Source organism: Haemorhous mexicanus, chromosome 14, assembly GCF_027477595.1.
Source record: "Haemorhous mexicanus isolate bHaeMex1 chromosome 14, bHaeMex1.pri, whole genome shotgun sequence".
Taxonomy (NCBI): Eukaryota; Metazoa; Chordata; class Aves; order Passeriformes; family Fringillidae; genus Haemorhous; species Haemorhous mexicanus.
The window spans coordinates 19,552,403-19,573,547 of NC_082354.1; the positions used below are offsets into that span (position 1 = coordinate 19,552,403).

The following is a 21,145-nucleotide window of genomic DNA, read 5'->3' on the forward strand; positions in this document are numbered from 1 at the left end:
GAAGGAGAAAGGGTCGGGGCTCTGAGGGGCTGCCCACCAGAAACACCACCAAGGTATGGAACTCTTGTGATGAGGGGACAGCAGTGTGGCACACCTGCAATGAGATGGCAACAAGTTCAAGTTGTAGAAGTGATTATAAAACCTGTGGAACTTTGTTGTGGTCTTTTAAAGCAGGCAAATATAACATGGTATATAGAATTTTCTGTAAGCTGTGCTTAATGACCTATTAGCAGCTCTGTGCTGCTCTCTTCTCCCCTCTTCCCTTCCAAACTCTGTGCTCTCCCCGTGGCTCTGAGCTCATGCTGTGCTGGAGGCTGGCAGTGCCCCCTCCTCCCCGTGCCACCCTGCTGCCCTCCATGGCAGGGGACCCCACTCCTGTGTGCCCAGCCTCTGTGGGATGTGTTTGGGCTGCTTCCTTCTCTCTTGGCACCTTCAGAGCTGCTCTCTGTCCTTGGGCTGCTCTGCCATTGCTGTCCCACGTCCCCAGCAGTGCCCTGGGTGTTCCCAGTGCCACTCCTTGGAAACTCCTCCAAGCCCAGAGCAGAGGTTGTTCTGTTTCTGAGGTGGTTGCAGCTGCCCAGGGTGCATCCCCTGGTACCCCCAGGCTGACCAGAGTTCAGGGCTCCTTTTCATCCCCTCAGCCAGCAGGGGTTTCCTGTGTGAGTCAGGGGGCTCAGCTGGCTGCTGTGGTGGTGTAGGGCTGGTGGCTGGGAGGAGAGGTCAGCTTTGTGTGCTGCTGGGCAGGATGTGCCTGCTGTGTGTGCCCTGTGTGTGTCACAGCCAGGCACAGGCACCCACCTGCCTGCACAAAGCTCCTCTGTCCCTGCTCTGAGCTCTCCTGGTGCCACTCAGGGTTTGCTCTCTTGGGGAGGAGAAATGGAAGCACCACTGGACCAAGGAAGGAACAAATGTGTGTTGTATCTTGTTTGTGTGCAAAACTTTGAAGTCCTGTGGCTTCAGCCTGCCAGAGGGCAGGGCTGGGTGGGATTTGGGCAGGAATTGTTCCCTGGCAGGGTGGGCAGGCCCTGGCACAGGTGCCCAGAGCAGCTGGGGCTGCCCCTGGATCCCTGGCAGTGCCCAAGGCCGGGCTGGAACACCTGGGGCAGTGGGAGGGGTCCCTGCCATGGCAGGGGTGGCACTGGGTGGGCTTTAGGCTCCTTCCCAACCCATCCCATGGTTGTGGGTGCCATGGAATGATCTCACCCACCTGAGGACTCACACACAGCCTGTACCTGCGGGGGCAGAGCCCAGGTCACTGCTCTGAGCCCTGCTGGGTTTAGGTGTGTGCAGTTGTTTTCAGTCAGGATTCTGTTCTCTATTATTCATGAAAAACTGACTGAATTCACTTCTGATCTGCTGCATGCAGGGTATAAATATTCTCTATATGGGTTTTTTTACACATTTTTTAAAAAATAGGATGTGTAACAAAAATTATATGACGACTTCAGTACATCAAAAGATGTCAATATATGAACCAGGTGTATTCTATAGTACAATAAAAATAGATAAAATTCAGTATAGATCAAAGAAATGTCATGAGCCATTGCTGCATTTCAGAAGTAAACATTACTTAAAAATTTATTAAAATACATCAAAATTATTTCAAGGCATAATTTGGAAGAGAACTTGATATAATTTGCATTTGATTTTTATGGAATTTTAAGAATAACGGCAATTTTTCTTGAGAGAGTCCATTATTTCTGGAAACATGGCCTCTGTATGACAGAAAAATTGACTGCAACCATAAAGTTAAAGGAAAATAAAAATGTAGGAAATGAAAATTGCTTTAATGACCTCTGCTTGGTTGCCTTGCCTTCTTTTGCCTTTCTTTTCCATGTTCTTTTCCCTTTTTGTGGAAAGTTGCCTGAAATTTAAATATTAGATTTATAAATCAGGTTGTGGAAAACAGGAGGAGAGACTGAAATTTGTGGGTGATTTAAAAGTCCTTTTTCTCCCATTATTTTTATTTATACGCACGTACATATATTCCAAACTTTTAATTGCTGAAGTGTTGCTAAGTAAGCAAGTCGTGGTGGATTTTATGGTCTCCAGGTGATATTTTCCATCTCCTGTTTCACGGGGTCATTAAGGGGGAAAGGATTTGGTGACAGCCTCCCTGCTGAGCGTGTGTGACACAGGAGCAGGGCACAGCTGTCCCACAGGGCTTGGAGATGGTGAGCCCTGGCCTGGTGACACATCCCAGGCAGACAGACCTGAATATTCTTCATTTAACAGGAAACAGAGCTTTCCTATCCAGTATTTAAATAAAATACACAGCAAGATGTCCAATTTGATTTTACATCATTTGCCATGCTCTCTGTTTCTGCTCTCATTTGGAGCAGTACAGCAGGACAAACTGGTTAATTTTAAGTGCCAAAAAATACCTTGGTGTCAGTTTTTGGTCTTTATTTTGATGCTTACAGTATTCTTTTGGTTTTGTCTTGGCTCTTCTGCCCTGGTTTTCAGTACAGCACCTGGTCTTGCTTAGGAATGTCCAAATGGCCCAGCAGAGCCCACCTGCCCTGGAGGGAAGGGCTCAGCTTTGGCTGAGGTTTGGCCATGAGGATTAAGTGCTTTTGGAGGCCTGGGGATTTATCAGCTCCTTTATTCACACCAGAACAATCCCAGGAGATTCCTGGTGCTGTGCTGTGTTCTGTCCCTGCAGCACCTCGGAGCCAGCCCCGAACTTTGGGTCAGTTCCTGGCTTTTCTTGGCCATTGAATTGTGCTTCAAAGTCCCTTCCTCCCCGCTGATGAGGAGTGTCAGAGTGTTCCTTCATGCTTGCATAACCTTTGTCATCAAAGCACTTTACTGGCTTTTATTCCATCACTTTATCCAGCTCTGATGTTTGCCTTCTCCCTTTCTCTGCAGTGAAAGTAGAGCTCGTAGCTAATGTCCCTTAAACCCCAGAGGAACACAGCAACCAAGGATAGGAAAAAAAAAAAAAGAAATTCTTATATTTTTTAACTTCCTGACCCACCATTTCTCTGAGAACAGAGAGGCAAAGGAAGATGTCAGGGCTGGCAGACTTGTGATCAGCAGTGGTTAGAGGGGGAGGAGGCAGAGAAGCTATTTTTGTGGTGGAGGCTGCTGACCAGGGCTTTAGTAGCTGGAGGAATCATAGCCAGAGGTTTGGATAAGCCTTTGTTTTTTTAAAAAAGTCAATGTCTGTTAAGGGCATTGAAATTGAAAATTGACTAAGCCATTGACTCCTGGAGAAGAAAGGCATCATGGAGAGCAGGAAGATACCAGTTTTAGAACCAGAGGGAAATAATTGCCAAATGAAACTGCTCGTTCCCTCCTTTTGGGGATTTGAGAGCCTTCCTGGAGGGTCTCTTCCTGTCAGATTTGCAGCTCCTCTTGGCAGCCTGCTCAGTGCTTTGGAGGAACCCTCACAGAAATATATTGGCAGTGAAATAGCTGAAACTTCTGGGACCTATGGCATCTTTCAGTATGGCACTGTTATTTTATGGGATTAACTGTTTATGCAAAACCAGCATGCAGGGAAAAAATAAACACCTTTGCTAAGGTACAATCCTGCAGGAGGCTCAGCCCCAGTAATCCTTAGTCCTTCTGGACAGTTATCCAACTTTATCACTGCAGTGGGATTAAAATTGGTGCAGGGAAAAATTATGGGCCAGCTCAGGAGTGTTGAGGATGATCTTGCATTCCAGCAATCCTGAAAATCAGGCTGAGAGCTGTCCTCAGAGGAGGAGAGCTCGAGGTGTGCACCCTCTGGAGAGGGCCCGTGAGCAGGCTGGGGTTGTTTGGCTTCCCAGAGAGTTTGTGGAAGGACAGCCCTCCCCCAGCAGCAGGCAGCTGCAGTGTGGGATTCTCATCCTCTGAACCTAAAGGGCAGCAGCAAAGCAATCTGTTGTTTGTATAGAAGAGAGTGATGGCAAAGAAAGGAAATGCACTCAGGGGATATCTCCTCTGCTCTAAGATGCCACTGGAAAAACAAGCACGGGGAAATGTTGGCCCAGAGGAGGGGGGACAGAGGCTCTCCAACACAGAGCATCCCATGGAGCATCCCCTCCCAGAGAGGAGAGCCTTCTTTAAAACCCCTGAATTCCTGGAAGGATGAGGCCTGACAGGGGCTTGCCAGTGTTCTGAGCTCTGAGTGTGGATTTGAGGTGACTGAGGAGCTTTTCCCTTTCAGCCTGAGCTCAGAGGCCAGGCCAGGTCTCCATTAGCAGATGTTCTTCCATGGAATAATGGAGTGTTTCAGAGTGAGGAGGAGACATCTGTGGAGGTCATTTGACTTGAGACCAGTTCTGTTCACAGGAGTTGAGATGATAACATTCTCTGCCTGGAATTTTTTTTCTTCCTGGTTGCCTGCCAATGAAGTCTAATATTATCTGCCCCTCTTTTAATAGCTTCCACTAGATATTTCTGGAAAACGTGCTCACAAATTTCAATTTTATTGAAGATGGGATGGATGGAATAAGAATTTAAATTAAAAGATCTTAGCTAATCATTGGCTGAAAACAAAATAAGCTAAATCATCTGAATGCTGAGGAAAAAATATACTACTTGAAAAATATTTGATTTTTCCCATGGAAAGCATGGTGACTGATTCTAAGTGAATTTCTGTCTATGTTAAGGCAGCCTCCAGTCTCTGCTCCATTGGCTGTCTCGTCCTCTCAGCCCATCCATCATAAAATACAGATCACTTCCATAGTTATGGATACTTACATGGAGCAGAACTTTTATCCTTTTTCTTCTTAAGTTCTGTGTTTTGGCACGCAGTCTCTTTCCTTCTGTTCCACTGATCTGAGATCCTCTCCTGACTGATGCACCAGTTTCTAGAACAGTGAGTTTCAGAACCAAATCCTGGAATTTGTTTGTCCAGAATCACTGCTGGGAGAGATGCAGGGTGCAGCTCTTAGAGCCAGAGCCTGCTTTGCTCCTTCTGGTGTTGCAGCATTCCTGAGCAGGCTGGGCACAGGGAACCCCCCGTTTGCCTGGCCCAGCTGTGGGCTGGGAAGGAGCCACGGGGCACAAGGTTGCTCCTTCTCATGGACAGAGTCAAGAGGAAATAACCTCCTGTTGTGCAGTCTGAGGCAGGAATAAAACAGTGCAGGAACCCTCCAGAGCAGGGGCTGGGAGTGCTGAGGGAGCAGATGAAACATTTCTCCTAGAGACACACCAGAGCTTGTGATAATTCTGCAGCTCTGGAAGCCCTGAAGAGCAGCTTGATTGAGAGCAACCCTGGGAATGAGGGAAAACCCTGCAAGGATGCAGGGGGAAGTTGGTTGTTTACAAATCTCCTTTATTTCTGATCTCTCTCAGTCATTTTTAATTCTCCCCGTACTAAAAATTATTTGTTCTGTTGCACATTTTCAAAAAGCCTGGCATTTGAGCTTAAAAGCTGTTCTGATCTTTTTAGATGTGCTTGTTTTTAAGAAAAGGTCTAGATGGATTTTTGTCAAAGCTCCAACCAGTTTGAGCTCCTGTCAGTGTAATAGGTGCTGACTTGTTTGTGTGCACTCTCAGTGAGTGCTGCTGTTTAAAATGCCATTTGTGCTTGCTGATATTTTTTCTGGAATTATGGGGCCAAAGAAATTAGATTTACAGAAACTGTGGATTTTGGTCTACAATGTAATCGTCCTGAACTTAAATTTTCCTGTTCATCATTGCTGAATGAACGATGACACTGAACACTCCTGTATTTGGAATAAACAGGAAAATGGAGCCAAAGAGGTTCTGTGGCAGCATTGTGAGTGCCTTTCTGGTTTGTTCTGCACCAAGTGACCCCAAGGGCTGCAGGTCTCCCTTTATCAATTGTTGATACCACCCTGGAAGCTCCAGCCTGCACAGGACTTTGATGTCCCTGTTTTGATGCTGACCCGAAGGAGCAAACTCTGAATTGTATTGGATTCCTCTTTTCTCAAAGAGGGGTCAGCTGCTGAGCAGGCAGCTCAGGCCTTGTGTGAGCAGCCTGGCCATGGCTCAAAGGAGCCAAACGAGGCAGGAGTTTGTGGTGGTTTCTCATTCTTTGGTGCACCTACTGCTGATCCCATAAACGTCGTCAGATTGCTTCTGTTCTTGTGGACAATATCAGAGCTGTGTTGGTTCAGTGCAGTGAGTGGTCAGGCTGCTTTGAGGACTGGGAAATGACTGTCCAGGGATAACCTGCTCTCTGTGGTGTCTTTGTATTCCCAGCACTGGGGACACCTTGTAGCTTCAAGGGTGGAATTTCCTTAAAGATGAGGACGAGGTCATTGCTCTGTCCCAGCACCTGGATGTGAATTATTCAGCAAAATATATTTTCTGTTGGAAAAATTCCAGGTATTAGGTTCTTCCAGGTCTTGTTAAGTGCTTTAATCACTGGACCAAATCTCATGCTGGCCCTAGGGAAAGTGTCAGTAATTACAAGTGGGATGCCTCCTGAAGAGAATGAGAGCTCTTTAGCTTCAGCCTTCAGGCACACCAAGGAGAGCTCAGGTAGCCTGGGCAGGTGTTTAGGCCTCCACTGGAAATAATGAGCTGGAGAAGGGACTCAGTTGGGTCTTTTTTAGTGAAAGCTTTGGGACCCCTTGCCACAGGAGGCTCTGGGTGTGAAGAGTTTTCACAGACTCAGAGAGAACTGCACTAATTCTTGGAAGAAAAATGAACCATTACAGCCTGCTGGATGCAGAAATATTTATAAAGGTCCCGAGCTGCAGCTTGTTGTCTTACAGGTGCAGACATCAAAATGTGACTTGGTCAGTGATTACCCAGTGAGCTAAAAAGGGCAGTGGGGCTGTTCTTCCATTCCTGGGGTGTTTGTTAGGGAGAGCATGATACCAGCAGGAGTCTGCCATAGCACAGGTGAGAGCCTTCTCTGCAAGATTTACAGCCTGCTTGTGTGGGCTGAAAGATGTTTTTGCAAAACATTTCTAAGCTGTCCAACTCTTTGTTTCTCATTACATTGAATTCTTGTTTTCTAGTCAACCTTCCTGTTAAGCAAAAACAAAAAAAGAAAAGGTGGGGAAGGAAACTCCTGGATGATAAATAATGGTGAGGCTCAGTGAATGTGCAGAAGAGCAACTTTGTAAATCGGGAAATAAATGCAATTTATTATGCTTTTGGTGTGGGAGGGGCAGGGAAAATGTAAGAGTGAGGACAAAGAGAAGCAGGCAATTATTTCTTAGAAAGAGGCATTAATAGGCAATGCTGTAATTTCTTTCTCTGCTGAAGTGGCTCACTCACCTCTCCCCAGGTGAGGAGCCCTGGCTGTGATAGCAGCAACCTGTGCATTCCCCAGGTGAGGAGCCCTCACTGGGTCTTGTTTGGCAGCCCTTTGGTGAGGGGGGCAGGCACTCCCAGCTGCAATCACAATCACAATTACAATTATGACAGCTCTTGCCCCAGCACAGGCAGCACTCCATCCCCTGGGGGCCCAGAGCTGCCCCACGAGTGTCAGTAAAACCAAATCACAGCCCCTTCACCACCCTCCAGGATGGCACTGCTCCCTCTGACAGGGCTCTGGGCACCCCAGAATGGCCTTCCTGGGTGGGTAGTCCCAGCCCCTTTGCATCCTTTTGAGGCATTTCTGCCCATTTGAGGCGTTCCAGTGCTGCAGAGGGAGAGAACTGCTGGAGATGTTCAACTCCTGATCTGCCTCCAGTTCCCCTGCATTGCTTCTCTCCCCCCATTCCTCTTCTCTGCTTCCCCTTTTCCTCAGCTCCCATGTAGAGTTAGAGATTAAAGCACACCCAAAGAACTCTCTTCCCATCCAGAAGAGTTTTTTGTGTTTTGTTGCAGTACCATTGCCATTTGCTGGTAAGGAATGGGATGTTGGATTGTCTTGTTTCTCTTGGTTTAAACTGCGTGTTTATGAACGTTGGTCATGAGCACAGACCAATTTATCTTATGAAAAAAAGGGGAAGTAAAATCTTGATAAAACCTTCCAGCTTTCAAAGCTCCTTCTGTTCATTGTTTATGTATGGTTCTGCAGCCCTGGATATTTTTAGATTGGTACTCCCATTGAAACCACAAGTTTTGAAAGTTTAAAGAATGCATTAATACATCTTTATTGAGATCATCTTTGCTCCTACATTGTTCCAGTTTCTTTGCATTTACTCCTTTGGTAAACTTAAAATTTTGTGTCTCTTTTGCTCAGCTTAGCATACTTTTTTTTTTTAACCTGTCATCAGAGATATAAATTTTGTAATGTGAAGAGTTTTCAAAAAAAACCAAACCCAAACAATAGTTTATTGATTTGGAGTGACTTGGAATATGTGCCTTGCTGTTTGCTTGGCTAAGCCACATCACAAGAAAGTTCTTTTCTTTCCTTCCACTGACCACCTCAGTGTGCTATGTATTCAGAATGCTCTTCTCAAGCTTGCACTGGAGTTTTTCATTTTTATCAGCTCCCCTTTGTTTTCCCCAGGAGCATTGTTAGCCTAGCAAGCCAGGATGATTTCCATGAAATGCCATGATCAGTGAAAAATGACCCAGTCCGAGTCTCAGGGTGACAGCAGGAAAGTTGTGTGCACTTCCTGTGACATCAGGGACGTCGTGTGCATTTCCTGTGACATCAGGAAAGTTGTGTGCATTTCCTGTGACATCAGGGACATTGTGTGCACTTCCTGTGACATCAGGAACGTTGTGTGCATTTCCTGTGACATCAGGAACGTTGTGTGCATTTCCTGTGACATCAGGGACATTGTGTGCATTTCCTGTGACATCAGGGACATTGTGTGCATTTCCTGTGACATCAGGGACGTTGTGTGCATTTCTTGTGACATCAGGGACGTTGTGTGCATTTCCTGTGACATCATAACCTGTGCATTTCCTGTGACACCAGGGATGTTGTGTGCATTTCCTGTGACATCAGGGACATTGTGTGCACTTCCTGTGACATCAGAGATGTTGTGTGCATTTCCTGTGACATCAGGGACATTGTGTGCACTTCCTGTGACATCAGAGATGTTGTGTGCATTTCCTGTGACATCAGGGACGTTGTGTGCATTTCCTGTGACATCATAACCTGTGCATTTCCTGTGACACCAGAGATGTTGTGTGCATTTCCTGTGACATCAGGAACGTTGTGTGCATTTCCTGTGACATCAGGAAAGTTGTGACAGCAGGAAAGTTGTGTGCACTTCCTGTGACATCATAACCTGTGCATTTCCTGTGCCATCAGGGACGTTGGGTGCATTTCCTGTGATATCAAAACCTGTGCATTTCCTGTGCCATCAGGGATGTTGTGTGCATCTCCCATGACATCAAGAACCTGTGCATCTCCTGATGGAGACTTGCCACTAGCAGTGCCATGTGCATGTGGAGCCCACCCCGGTGGGTGTTTATTTGGTTTCCCTGGCCCCCAGGGGCTGAGGGCAGTCCTGCTGAGCACTGAGGAGGCTCCCTGCAAGCCCGTCTGTCCGAGGCTCTTGCTGTGTGCTGCGCGAGTGTTTGCGCGCAAACGCCACGGGCTCTTCTGGGTCACAGAGCAGGGCAGGAGAAATCCCTGCTCTGACCCCACATGCTGAAGCGTCAGAAGCTAAACAGATTGGCAGGGCAGGGTCAGAACGCACTCTAATCCTTGAGGACATCAGATGCTGTTTAGCCAATTCAAAGCAGCTTGACATTGCTTTCACCAGTGACACTTTATTTCTCTGTAATGGCTCTGTCACAGAAGCTAACTGCAGCAGACAGATTTGATATGAATTTCCTGGCGTCGTTGCTGAAGAGGTGGACAGGGTTTAATTCTAATATATATTGTGCTTTGGTTGGTTCCTACAACAAACTACACGGCTTGGAAGTGGAATAAATCTCTGGCTCTTGCAGTTTTTCCTGAACGCATTACTGGGTCATGAGGGAAGAGATTATGTGCTTTGAAGTATTGTGGTTTATAGTCAAATCACAGAGGTGATGGATAGGCCTCCTGCATTCTATTTTCATGAGTATTATTTGCTGTGAATAAAAATCCCATTGCACTTCCCCCGACTTCTCTCCTGCGTTCCAAGGCACGAAGTGGAAAAGTGGAGCTGCAGAGAGGGAGGGACCTCGGGAGGCTCCTGGGCCCTCTCCTTATGCAAGATGGAATCAAAGCACAAATAGATGCTGGCAAACCTCATACTAAAAGATCTCTAATGATAGTAACTTCACACCTTCCCTAAGCAATCTGTTCCAGGGCTGCAATAATGTAATATTTTTAGGCTGGCTTTTTAGCTCTTCTAACCATGAAAACAATGTGGTGGAGTGCAGGAAGGAAATGGGTGGATTTTGTATGGAGAAGCATTGAAGTTATTTTTTTTCCTAGACAGCACAAATGTTGCTTCTCTTCCCATTTATTGTTATGGTAAAACATCCAACTTGCCAGTAGATGTGTGTGAATGTGTGTAAATTCGTGTATATATATCTATATATCAATATCCATATATATGTATATACACTGAAAACTATAACACCATCAACATTATTTAGGAAAAAAACCCTGTAAAAATTGTTAGAGAATTATATCCCTGAAGCTGAAGGACTAGGGAGAGAGAGATTTTGTTCCCAGCAGTTCTCTTTGCCAAAATTTGAGCTCGTTAGTTTGTACATCTCTGGTCTTCACCTTTAGAGGTGATCTAACACTTCATGCTGGTGTGGAACATTGAGAATCTGGCATTTGTGATGTGTTTTGTTCTTCTGCTTCTCCTTTCATATCACCTTCTCAATGGTTTTGCTTTACTTTCATCTGGTTGGTTTTATCAGGCCAAAATTACCTCTCTAAATATAACAGAATTGCATTTACTGGTAAATACCTGTGTCAAACTGCACATAAAGTCACTTCACGTGGAACACACGTATTTGAAGGTGTGTGTTCGTGGCATTTCATTTTTCTCCTGTGTATTCAGAGTCTCCTTTATGTAACTCATCAGGGTGAGTTCTGTGTTGCAAATCCCAGGCAGAAGTTTCCTTAGATACTGATCAGGCTGGAATTGCAGCTTGAGGTGCATTTGCTATGAGTGTACCATGAATAAATCTGTGTATGAGCTCATGGTACAATTATCCATATAATTTATTTATAAATTGACCTGTGGAAGTATTGTATATTTTTGGAGTGCACTTGAAGTTGCAGAAGGATCTCAGCTTTTCATTCTGTTCAGCTTGAAATACAGGGTTATTTAGCCCAGGCACTTCAGAGTTTCCTTTAATCTCCACAAACTACTGTGCTTCCAAAGGCATCATTGATCATCCATCTCCAAAATTGTTCCTCCTGTTAGTGGCTGCTGCTCTCTTTCCCCTTCCACTTTTCTCTATTGTACATTCATTTGGACATGCTAATTCTATGACTGGTTTGTCTCCCCTCTCTGTGGAAACAAAGGGGTTTTTTTTTTTTTTTCTTTTCAGGTTTACTGTAAAGATTGAGTGCAACCCTAAGTCCTAGGGTTTCAGAGATTAGATTTCCTAGATTGGTTTTTTATTTATTATTATTTTTTAGTCATCTGCTAGTAAAGCAGAAAAAATAGCAGCAATTTTGGCTAAGGCTCAGATATCCAGCCCTCTATTTTGGGCTTTTTTAAAATCCATGAAACAACTTGTTCAATAGCATCACTTTATCTAAAGAGTCCAGCGTGGCATGAGGGGTGTTTGATCTTGCTCTGTGTGTGCTTTGAGGGCTCTGTGCAGCAGGGAGCACACATGGAGCTGCTGCACACAACTCCCCAGGCTGCCTGAGAGCAGAGCTCCTGCTACAGCCTCTCAGACTCAGCAGCAGAGTGGAAAACATCCTTGTAGTGTTCTTGCTCTCGTTATGGAAAATAAGGTGGTTTTTTTTTTTTTTTTTCCTGGAGTCATTAGCAGACCTGTATCCTCAAACAGTCATTTCCTGTCTCAGGTTATTTTATTTTATAACTCCGTGCTAGGAAAATTAGTTTAAATCCTTGGCTCGCTCAGACAATGTTTAAATTTTAATCTGCAGTGAATAACAAGTGTGGAACTCCTTTGTTATCTGTCAGCATTTTAGATCATCCAGTGGGAATCTTGTGCAGCTTCACAGGAGACCCATCTGTTTGACTGTTCTTCTCATTATGCCAATCAAGAAGTCCCTTCTACTAGGAAGAGCCACACGTTTTTGGTGGGTTCACAGGAGGAAATGAGCCTCCCCTACCCCGTCCCACGAAGAGTTGTTTTAGCTCTTAGAACTTGCAATTTCTCAGCAGAGCCCTCAGTGAGGTACCTTTAAAGTCAGATTTTAATGAGTTGATGTAATAACTATTGACTTTTCTTTAGGGATATGCCAGTATTATTGATATGACAATTAAAAGCAGAAGGATTAGTCTATTAAAGAAGTACTAATTGACTTTGGTCTTACCAGGCTAAACAATTCAGAGCTGATTGGTCAAAACAAAGTGAGCTGTGTCTGTAATTATTGAACTCAGGATTTCACTTCTTCTCCCCTTTTTTTAAATGTTTTGGCTGGACTAATCTGCTGAATTGATGGATAGATGTGTGCAAATGGATTTTAATTGAGCAGCATGAATAGAAATTGCAGGAGGAGTTTGTGTTTATTGCTGGTGCAGCAGTGGAATGTTTGTAGGCAAAGGAGAATGCTTCCCAGGGATCTGGAAATTGGGAGATCTGGGAATTGTTGTGTTTTGATGGTGCTGATTGGCTTAGCCATGTTTTCTAGTGAGATAATTATTCATTGTGCTTGACTTTTTATCTTAGTACACTGACTCTGTGATGTAGTGTGGGTTCTTCAGTTTGCAACGTGGATGCAAATTGTGCCTAATATGATATTTGTTGGAAGTTGGTTCCTCTTGTCATGATAGGAGCTGAGTTCCTTTTGCCTGGACACAAATGAGTGCAGAAGGTACAAAGTCCTCTGTAGGGCAGCTTTGTCTTGATGTTTGCTGCACTGTCCTAACACCATTTTCTGATTTGAAGTAAAATCTCAAATACTTTGTTGCCAAAAGGCACAAGAGTTATCAATTTCTGTTGGGAAAAAACAGCTTCAAAATCTTGAAAATATAAGAAATCCCAAATTGTTATTTGAAAATATAAGAAATCCCAAATTGTTATAACAGCAGAAGTTTTATGGCACCAGAATGAGTTAACACATTTTTCTTCTATGCCAAAAAGTTAGAAAAATAATTTTCCCATCAGAGTTAAGTTTTAGTTGTGTTGCTGATAGAGAATTGAAATGTTTAGCTGCTAAATTGAAATTAAAGTCCTGCTGACAGCTCTTATTTATCACTGGCAATGGTTTTTGTGTGCTAAGCATTGCTCTCCCCTCTCTTCCCATGCAGGTATAAAGGGCACTGATGGAGCTTCATCATCAAGATCTAGGAAGACAAGGTAAGACTTGAAGGATATAAATTTATCTTAATGATCTTATTTTGCTGATTTGGATTCAAATTCTGCTGATTGCTCCACTGCTGAGAAGCCTCTGGATTCTTCTTGTGAAACTGTAATGTGATTTTATTTTCTTGACAAAAGAGGTTTTATATTCTCTGCAATTTTTTTTGCTTTCTGACAGTGTGGTATGTGCAGTTTTCACATTCTTGTTTGTCCTGTGTGCTGCAGGACAGTGGTTGACTCTGGCTTGCTGATGTTTGTCACACCAGTCTTAGAGCTTAGGCAGAAATTTGTTTTAAAAAACCCCAAAACCTTTACATTTTTCACAAGTTTCCTCTTGGGTAACTGGTGATGCTCACGTGTATCCAGTGCAGTTTATATTTCGTGTCCAGTGGCACAGCTCAGAGTCCTTGCAGCAGTGCCAGAAAGGAGGCAGTGACCCAGGGCAGAGGAGAGCTGCAGGGTGCCAGCAGTGCCCAGCTGTGCTGCTGCTGCCTGCCCAGAGCCCCAGGCTTTACGTGGGGTTTTGCTGCTTTTCCATTCTGTGCTGGTTCTCTGTGCTGCATTGTTGCTTGGGGGTTTTTAATGCCTGTGTTGTGCACTTCAGGAGTGCCTGAGGTGCTCCAGGCTTGGCTGGAAGCAAACCCAGGGTGAGGGAGGGTGGATGCTGATGTTGGGGTGAGGAGATGGGCAGGAGGCTGTGGCACAGGGCAGCCCAAAGTGCCTCCAGCTGTGGCTCCAGGAGCTCTCTGAGTGCTGGGTGATAACACAGCAGAGCTACAAGGAGAGCAGCTGCTCTGGAACTGCCTCAGCTGCTCCCAGCAGCCCAGCTCCACCTGGGATGGGGACAGGCAGCAGGAGCAGCCAACATCTGTCCCAAACCTGCTGCCCTACCCTGGGATGGGGACAGGCAGCAGGGCCAACATCTGTCCCAAACCTGCTGCTCCACCAGGGATGGGGACAGGCAGCAGGGCCAACATCTGCCCCAAACCTGCTGCTCCACCAGGGATGGGGACAGGCAGCAGGAGCAGCCAACATCTGTCCCAAACCTGCTGCTCCACCAGGGATGGGGACAGGCAGCAGGGGCAACATCTGCCCCAAACCTGCTGCTCCACCCTGGGATGGGGACAGGCAGCAGGGCCAACATCTGTCCCAAACCTGCTGCTCCACCAGGGATGGGGACAGGCAGCAGGGCCAACATCTGCCCCAAACCTGCTGCTCCACCAGGGATGGGGACAGGCAGCAGGAGCAGCCAACATCTGTCCCAAACCTGCTGCTCCACCAGGGATGGGGACAGGCAGCAGGGCCAACATCTGTCCCAAACCTGCTGCTCCACCAGGGATGGGGACAGGCAGCAGGGCCAACATCTGCCCCAAACCTGCTGCTCCCTCCTGGGATGGGGACAGGCAGCAGGGCCAACATCTGTCCCAAACCTGCTGCCCCACCAGGGATGGGGACAGGCAGCAGGGGCAGCCAATATCTGTCCCAAACCTGCTGCCCCACCAGGGATGGGGACAGGCAGCAGGGCCAACATCTGTCCCAAACCTGCTGCTCCCTCCTGGGATGGTCTTGGTGTCCCCCTGGGCTGCAGCCCTGCTGTGACCACTCACAGCACTTCTGGCTCTGTGCAGCCCAGAATTGCTTTGTGTTTCTGTGGAAAGGACAAAATTATCATCTCCTAGAGAGAGAGGTGGCTTAATTAGCACTGGAGGAGCTTGCTCTAAGTGGCTGAACTGAAAGTACATTTCATGCAGGGGGTTTAGCAGGAAGAACAACTTTGCTAGGGGAGTTCAGGAAGGACTGTGAAGGTGTTGGTGCTGCAGAATACAAATACACCTGAGCAGAAATTGAGGTAGAGACAAAAAGATGTGAAATCCTGCAGTTCTGACCCAAACTTATCCAGGAAGTAACTTTGTCAAACATTTAGGAAGTGAAATATCATGGCATGAAAAGTAGATGTGAAGAGTGGAGAGATCTTGGTGAACTGGATTAAAAATTTATACCCAAGGGTGTGTGGCACTTCCAAGCACTGAGGCATCTGAGGAGTTCTGCTCAGTTTAAAAGTTATTTTATTCTTTGCTCAGTTTAAAAGTTATTTTATTCTTTCTCTGCATCACACTGAAGATGGAGTTGGGGTTCTTGCATGTTGTGGAGTGGGAATATCAGTCTGGAAGGTAAAGGAAAGAACTGGCTCAAACCCCAGGATTCTGACCCTGGCAGTGACACAATTTAGTGCTGTTGTGAGGGGTTCCTGATGCAGCACTGTCTGAGCAAAAGAAATATGGCACTACTTTGTTTTTTCAGTCACCAATAAAGAAATCACTCGTTTCTAACCATAACAATACTCATTCCTTAAAAAATGGAAATACACCTTAGGTTTTCTATTATCCTTTTAGCTGAGCATTTTGTTTTGCTGCAAGCAAATCACCTGAAAAATTACCTGCTGAAACAGAATTTATTTCATTACATACACTCACAAGAGACTACTTTAAAACACACTTGATTTGACAGTCAAAAAACAAAAATTCAGATAGTTATCATAAATGCTGTGTTCCTTAGATTATGCACTGTTTTTTATTTTTCAATGCAGGCCAATGTTCTCCAACTAACCATTTCAAAAATCTTTAAAAGTATTTTTTAAAGAAACAAACAAAAAAAAAAAAAGCCCAAAAGAAGTCTGAGAATCTTTTCAAAATTCATTGAAGTAGCTCTCTAATTATGTATTCAAGCTGAATTATCTTCTCTTTTTCCCTTCATTACATTCACAGTGAGAAACAACATGGTGCATTTAAATAAAAATCTCGGTGTGGTAAATCAGTCTGTATATTTATATAGGACTAGCAAAGAAATCTGGGCATTGACTATTCCAGCTGCAGGTCAATTCTATCTTAAAACAGAGTTCATGGGATAAATGGGGATTTAAATTGACAGTGTCAATCCAGCTCTGAAGAAATGGAATCGTGTGGTACGTGGGGGGAAAATTACCTACAAATAACAATTGAGAATGGCACCTAGAGCAGATCAACAAACCACAGGCAGAACCACAAAAAAAAATGGGTTTGGAATGTTTGAAAACTCATAATGTTTGGAATGTTTTTAATTAAAATTTGGAGGCAGCTGTTCAGCTATGAGGTGCTGCATAATCCTGTGTTCATTTATCTAAGTGGAAACAAATTAGAAAATTGATATGAGGAAAAGCCTTGGAGTGTGAAATTCCCAGAGTTATCTATAAAAAGTTGCAGTTCTATCTTTCTGTCTAATAGCAGTAGAAATTCAGGCAATAATAGCAGATTTGTGTGGCTCTTCAGTCCAGCATGGCACAGTCTCCAAGGCTTCTTTGCATTGTTCCAGCAGGTGTTGAATGCAGAACTGCTTTGAGAAAGCTGCTGGAAGGTTGTGGGTTTGGGAGGTTTCTGTGATTTGGGAGGACTAGCACAGAATTTGGAAGGGAAAAGGAGAAGGAAGTTGGCTGCTGTGTGATGAAAGCAAGGTCAGAGTGGTTTGCTCGTTTCCATTTTCATGTGGGTCACTAAATATCTCAGCTTTGTCTCCAGAGCTGCTGAACGGGGCAGGACTGTGAAAATCAGGGCACTTGTGGTCTCCACCAGGTTCCAAATGTCGTGGTTGTTGCTTGCTATTGGCACCATTTGGTATCCATGGGGAGGAGCCAAACCTGGAGCTGCCTGGGAAGCCTTGAGTCAATGAGGTATTTTTCTAAAAGAGATTTAAAATTCAGTGATGAAGCCTCATGAATGCCATGTAGAGCTCTGGATGTCCTTGGGAGCCCAGGGAATGCTGGGGCAGCTGTGCATTTTCTGCATGTCCTGCACTTCCCAGCCTTGTCTGGGAAACAGATGGGAAACCTCCTTTGTGTGAGACACAAGTGGAAATGTCCCCTCACTTCCCTTCTTTGGCAGGGCTGGTTTGAATCTTTGCTGTTGTGAGACAGAAAGAACAAGAAATGAAGGGAAATGAAGGGAAATGTGAAGTGTATTGGAGAAGGTCACAGTCCTTATGGGCTGCCTTGAGGAGCACCCTTCCCTCCATCTCTGATCTGAGAGGCCAAGCTTCCTCCTGCCTCCTACTCAGGATTTCTTTCTTTTTCTCTTTTTTCCCCCTTCTTTTATCATTTTAAAGGTTTTTTTTCTGCCTTTTCAACGCAAAGTGGGTCATCTTCAACTGCAAGCTGTTAAGCTTTTGCAATCCAATTTTCAAGAAAATTAACCAGCTCTTTCTTACCCAGATCATATGGGAGCCCATGTAGCCTGAGGATTTCATCTTGGATCTGGTTCTCAAATATTTCTACTCTGGTCTGGAAGATTTTATCTCCTTTGATTAGACTTGTCTATTCAGGCTTTTCCCCAGCTTTCAGAAAGTTCCATTTTTGTCTTTCCATCTTCTATTCCACTTATTTGGCTCTTCTCAAGCTCTTGAGAAGCCCAAGCTCTCTTTGACAACATTGTTTTCTTTAAAATCTACAGGAAAAAACAATTCTTAGGACCCCTTCTGATCATGCTCTTTTTGCTAATTATCTGGTTCTCAGAAGATGGTCCTTGTCTCTGCCAGTGTTGTGATGCTCTAAAGTCTCTAAATGTTCATCTGGGTAATATTAATGTTTTAATACTTAGAGTCATATTTAGTTAGCTCTGTGTTTTGACAGATTTCTGTAAATTTCCTTACTATGCAAGAGGAAAAAGCAAATTAAAAAGGTGGTGCTCTCTCCCTGGTGTCAGGAGCCTGCCCGTGTTTCTGGATAAATATCTTTGCAATTAGCTCACCTGTGAAAAGGCAGAAGAGGAACCTGCCTAAGCAGGGGCACTGCAGAGGATGCTGTTGGAAGGGGAGGTTGTGTTCTCCTGAGGATTAAATGCCTCGGGCTGGTGCCAGGCACCCTCTTTGTGCCTTGCCACACTCCCTGGGCAGCACAGCCAGCGGGGCTGAGGGGCCACGAGGGAAGAAGCCAAGCCAAGCCCTGGCTGTGCTGATGCTGAGAACGTTCCAGGCCCATTTGGCCACCCCAGGGCAGATTCCTGGGGTCACAGGGCTCCCCAAAAGCCCAGGGGCACCACAAGAACACTTTTATTGTGTTCAGGCAGCCAAAGAATTGCCCTGGGTGCCTTGTGGAGGATGGACACAGCTTTTGGAGCAGCCTCTCCTCTCTGTTCCTGGTCCCAGGGGTGGGGCAGGGACCCTGCTGATCCCCATGGGCTGGGCACTGCTCCAGCCCTCCTGGTCTCTCTCTGCAGCCTGGTTTGCACTCAAAATCTTAATTGAGTCCTGCAGGAATTAATTACATTTTCGTTGGAAAGGGAGGAAAGAGTAAGATCCAAAACAGATTTGACAAACAGATGAAATGCTGAAGAACCAGGGGGGGAGAAAGTGCCAGAAAAGGGGAAATAACCTTCAATTTAGAAACAGTTTCACATAGATTGAAAGGACATGGAAGCAGTCATCAGTGCCTTCAATTGCTCTCAGCTAGTTAATTTAATACAGGGCATTGCTAACTTTGTCTAGAGAAGGAAGGTATTGCATTTACTCTGGGTGGAAAGAAGTTTATCAAGTAAAAATGAGGCTCCTTTGCACAATTCTTGTTAGTTATTTTCTTCTCTCCAGAATTAATGCATGTAGCAGGTATGCACTGGGTGAAATTCTCTCTCTCTATCAGTTGGAAGGGCACTGCCTGGATAATGAGTCTGGCTGGATCTGTGTAAACTTTTAACACAGCATTTAGGCACTGCCCACTGCAGGACCTGGGCTGGGGAGTTTTGCTGCTCATTAGCTGGAGTTGGTTTAACTTCTCCCTCAGCAGCCTGCTGTGTCAGACCAGGATCAATGGGAAAACCCCCCCAAAACTACTGCCTGGTGAAATGAAAGTATCCAGAATGAGAATCAATGAACTTCAAACAGAAATAACTTTCTACAAAATCCTCTTTAGCTACTTCTCTATGCAGTTGCAAAATTTTGAAGAATATCTAGTTACTGCATCGAGGCCTCGGGTTTTTCTGTGTTCACTCTCCTTAGATACCTGAATATTTGTGGGAGAAGATGTTGACAGCAGAATTGAGGGTGTGATTAAATATTATTGTAGTGGTTCTGCTGTAGATTCATCAATTTTGATTTATTTGTGGGTTGTACACCCAGAAGGAGGTAGAAATCCCCCTCTTTTTGTCTGGCATAAGATTGCAGTGAATAGCTGAGGGGTCAGGAGGGAAGTGAAGCACTTCAAGGACAAGTTTCAGGCACATCTTGATTTGTGTGGTGTCAGCTTCACAATGTGGAAAGCTACAGCTGGGGGCTGTCTGCTCTGGAGAGAAAATGTTCTCACACTGTCAAAGGCTATGAACAAAACAGGAATGACACTGGGCAGCACAGAAGGTGCCAGACAAAAGAAAATCCAGTGAGCTCAGGAAATTACACAGGTGGTAGCTCTTTGTACTGCCATAATGTGAAAATCTGATTAATTTCACAGCAGATAAGGTGAAAAAGTTGATTCTTCATCCTGGGAGTCAATAGAAAATTCTCTCATCTGTCCTTGCTTGGCTTCTTCCACTGTCACACAGTTTTGTGCTCTCTGGATATTCATCTTCAAGGTTTTGGTCTTGGACTTTGCAGCACAGCTGCTTTTCAAAAAGAAGCCAAGCCCAAATCCTGCCACCCCTCAGACATCCCTTTAAAAATTCATGTGCCTGGGTGCACAAGTTCTTGTGTCCCTACAGCTGCAGCATGTTGCAGGAGCAAACCAAAGTACCTGGGATGATATTTCAGGGCATTTGGCTCTGCTGAGCACGTTGGTGTTGAAGGTGGAAATTAACCAGGGCAGGATTTGGTGGGGACAAGGCTCAAAGAGGGGCTTTGCACCACTTTGTGCCTCCCAGGTTTTAGCAGTTCCATGGGCTGGCAGGAGGGCAGAGCTCTCCATCACCCAGGGATTTCCCTCACCCCACAAAGGGCTGGAATGGGCACATGCTGTGGAAAAAGCAGCAGCCAAGACAGCTGTTAACATCTGGAGCTGTGGCACAAGCCCTGTGCTGAGAACACTTGGAGCTCCAGCTGGAGTTGGCACCTTTTGTGTTGTGTTTCCATCAGCCTGCAGCCCAGGGCTCCTGTGCCCACCTGGCAGGGGAGCCCAGGTGCTGCTGATCCTGGGTGTGCCTTGAGAGGAACAGGGGATTTGTCTTTCCAAAGCAGCCCTGGGAGAGAAGAGAAACAGTGGGCAGGATTCCACTGAGTGATGAATGGAAAGAGATTTGCTTTTACAAATAAACTTTAGGTTTGCTGATCAATTAAATTAGACATTGAGAGATGAAAGAAACAATGGGGGTAAAAAAAACCCAAATTCCATAAGAATTAAAAATGAAAAGGGAGGGTTGTACATTAGAGGGGAATCTTTGGCATTTTGGGAAGTCTGAACCTCTCAAGTACTTCAGCCAAAGGGGAAAGAGGGAAGGGAAATGCAGCTGGAAATTGGGATAAAAATTGGAGAGATCCCAGGGAATGCCCCATGGCCTCTCCCTTTATTCAGATAAAGCCAGAAAGGACTGCTCTGTCTCCTTTTTGGACAGAAACCTCTGCTGTTTGTGGATTAATTTTCCTAAGAGCACCTTGGAGCAGTTGTGGCCCTTTCCTTCCCTCCTCTCCAATAGCTGCAGCTTCCACAGAGTCCCTGGCAGTGCCCTCATCCCATCCCCATCTCTGCCTGGAGTCCTTCCCTGGTGAGGATGAGGGATGGAGGATGGAGATGACCCTGCAGGCTCGGGGTTTGAGGGGTCTGGCAATCCTGTGGGAGGGGGCAGTGGTGGCTCTGCTGGTCAGAGGCCCCCAGGGCTCCTGGGGGACACAGCTGGCTGCTGTGAGTCAGGTAGCACAC

General features: G+C 45.5%; 1 long non-coding RNA gene across 2 annotated transcripts in view; it reads left to right on the forward strand.

Annotated features, from left to right (window-relative positions):
* The window catches only part of LOC132333946 (uncharacterized), a 285,058-nt gene that overhangs the window by 86,209 nt on the left and 177,704 nt on the right, over positions 1–21,145 (forward strand). For both annotated transcript variants that reach the window (XR_009488306.1, XR_009488305.1), the window contains one exon: positions 13,230–13,278. This is a non-coding gene — a long non-coding RNA (uncharacterized LOC132333946). The remainder of the gene's footprint in view (positions 1–13,229; positions 13,279–21,145) is intronic.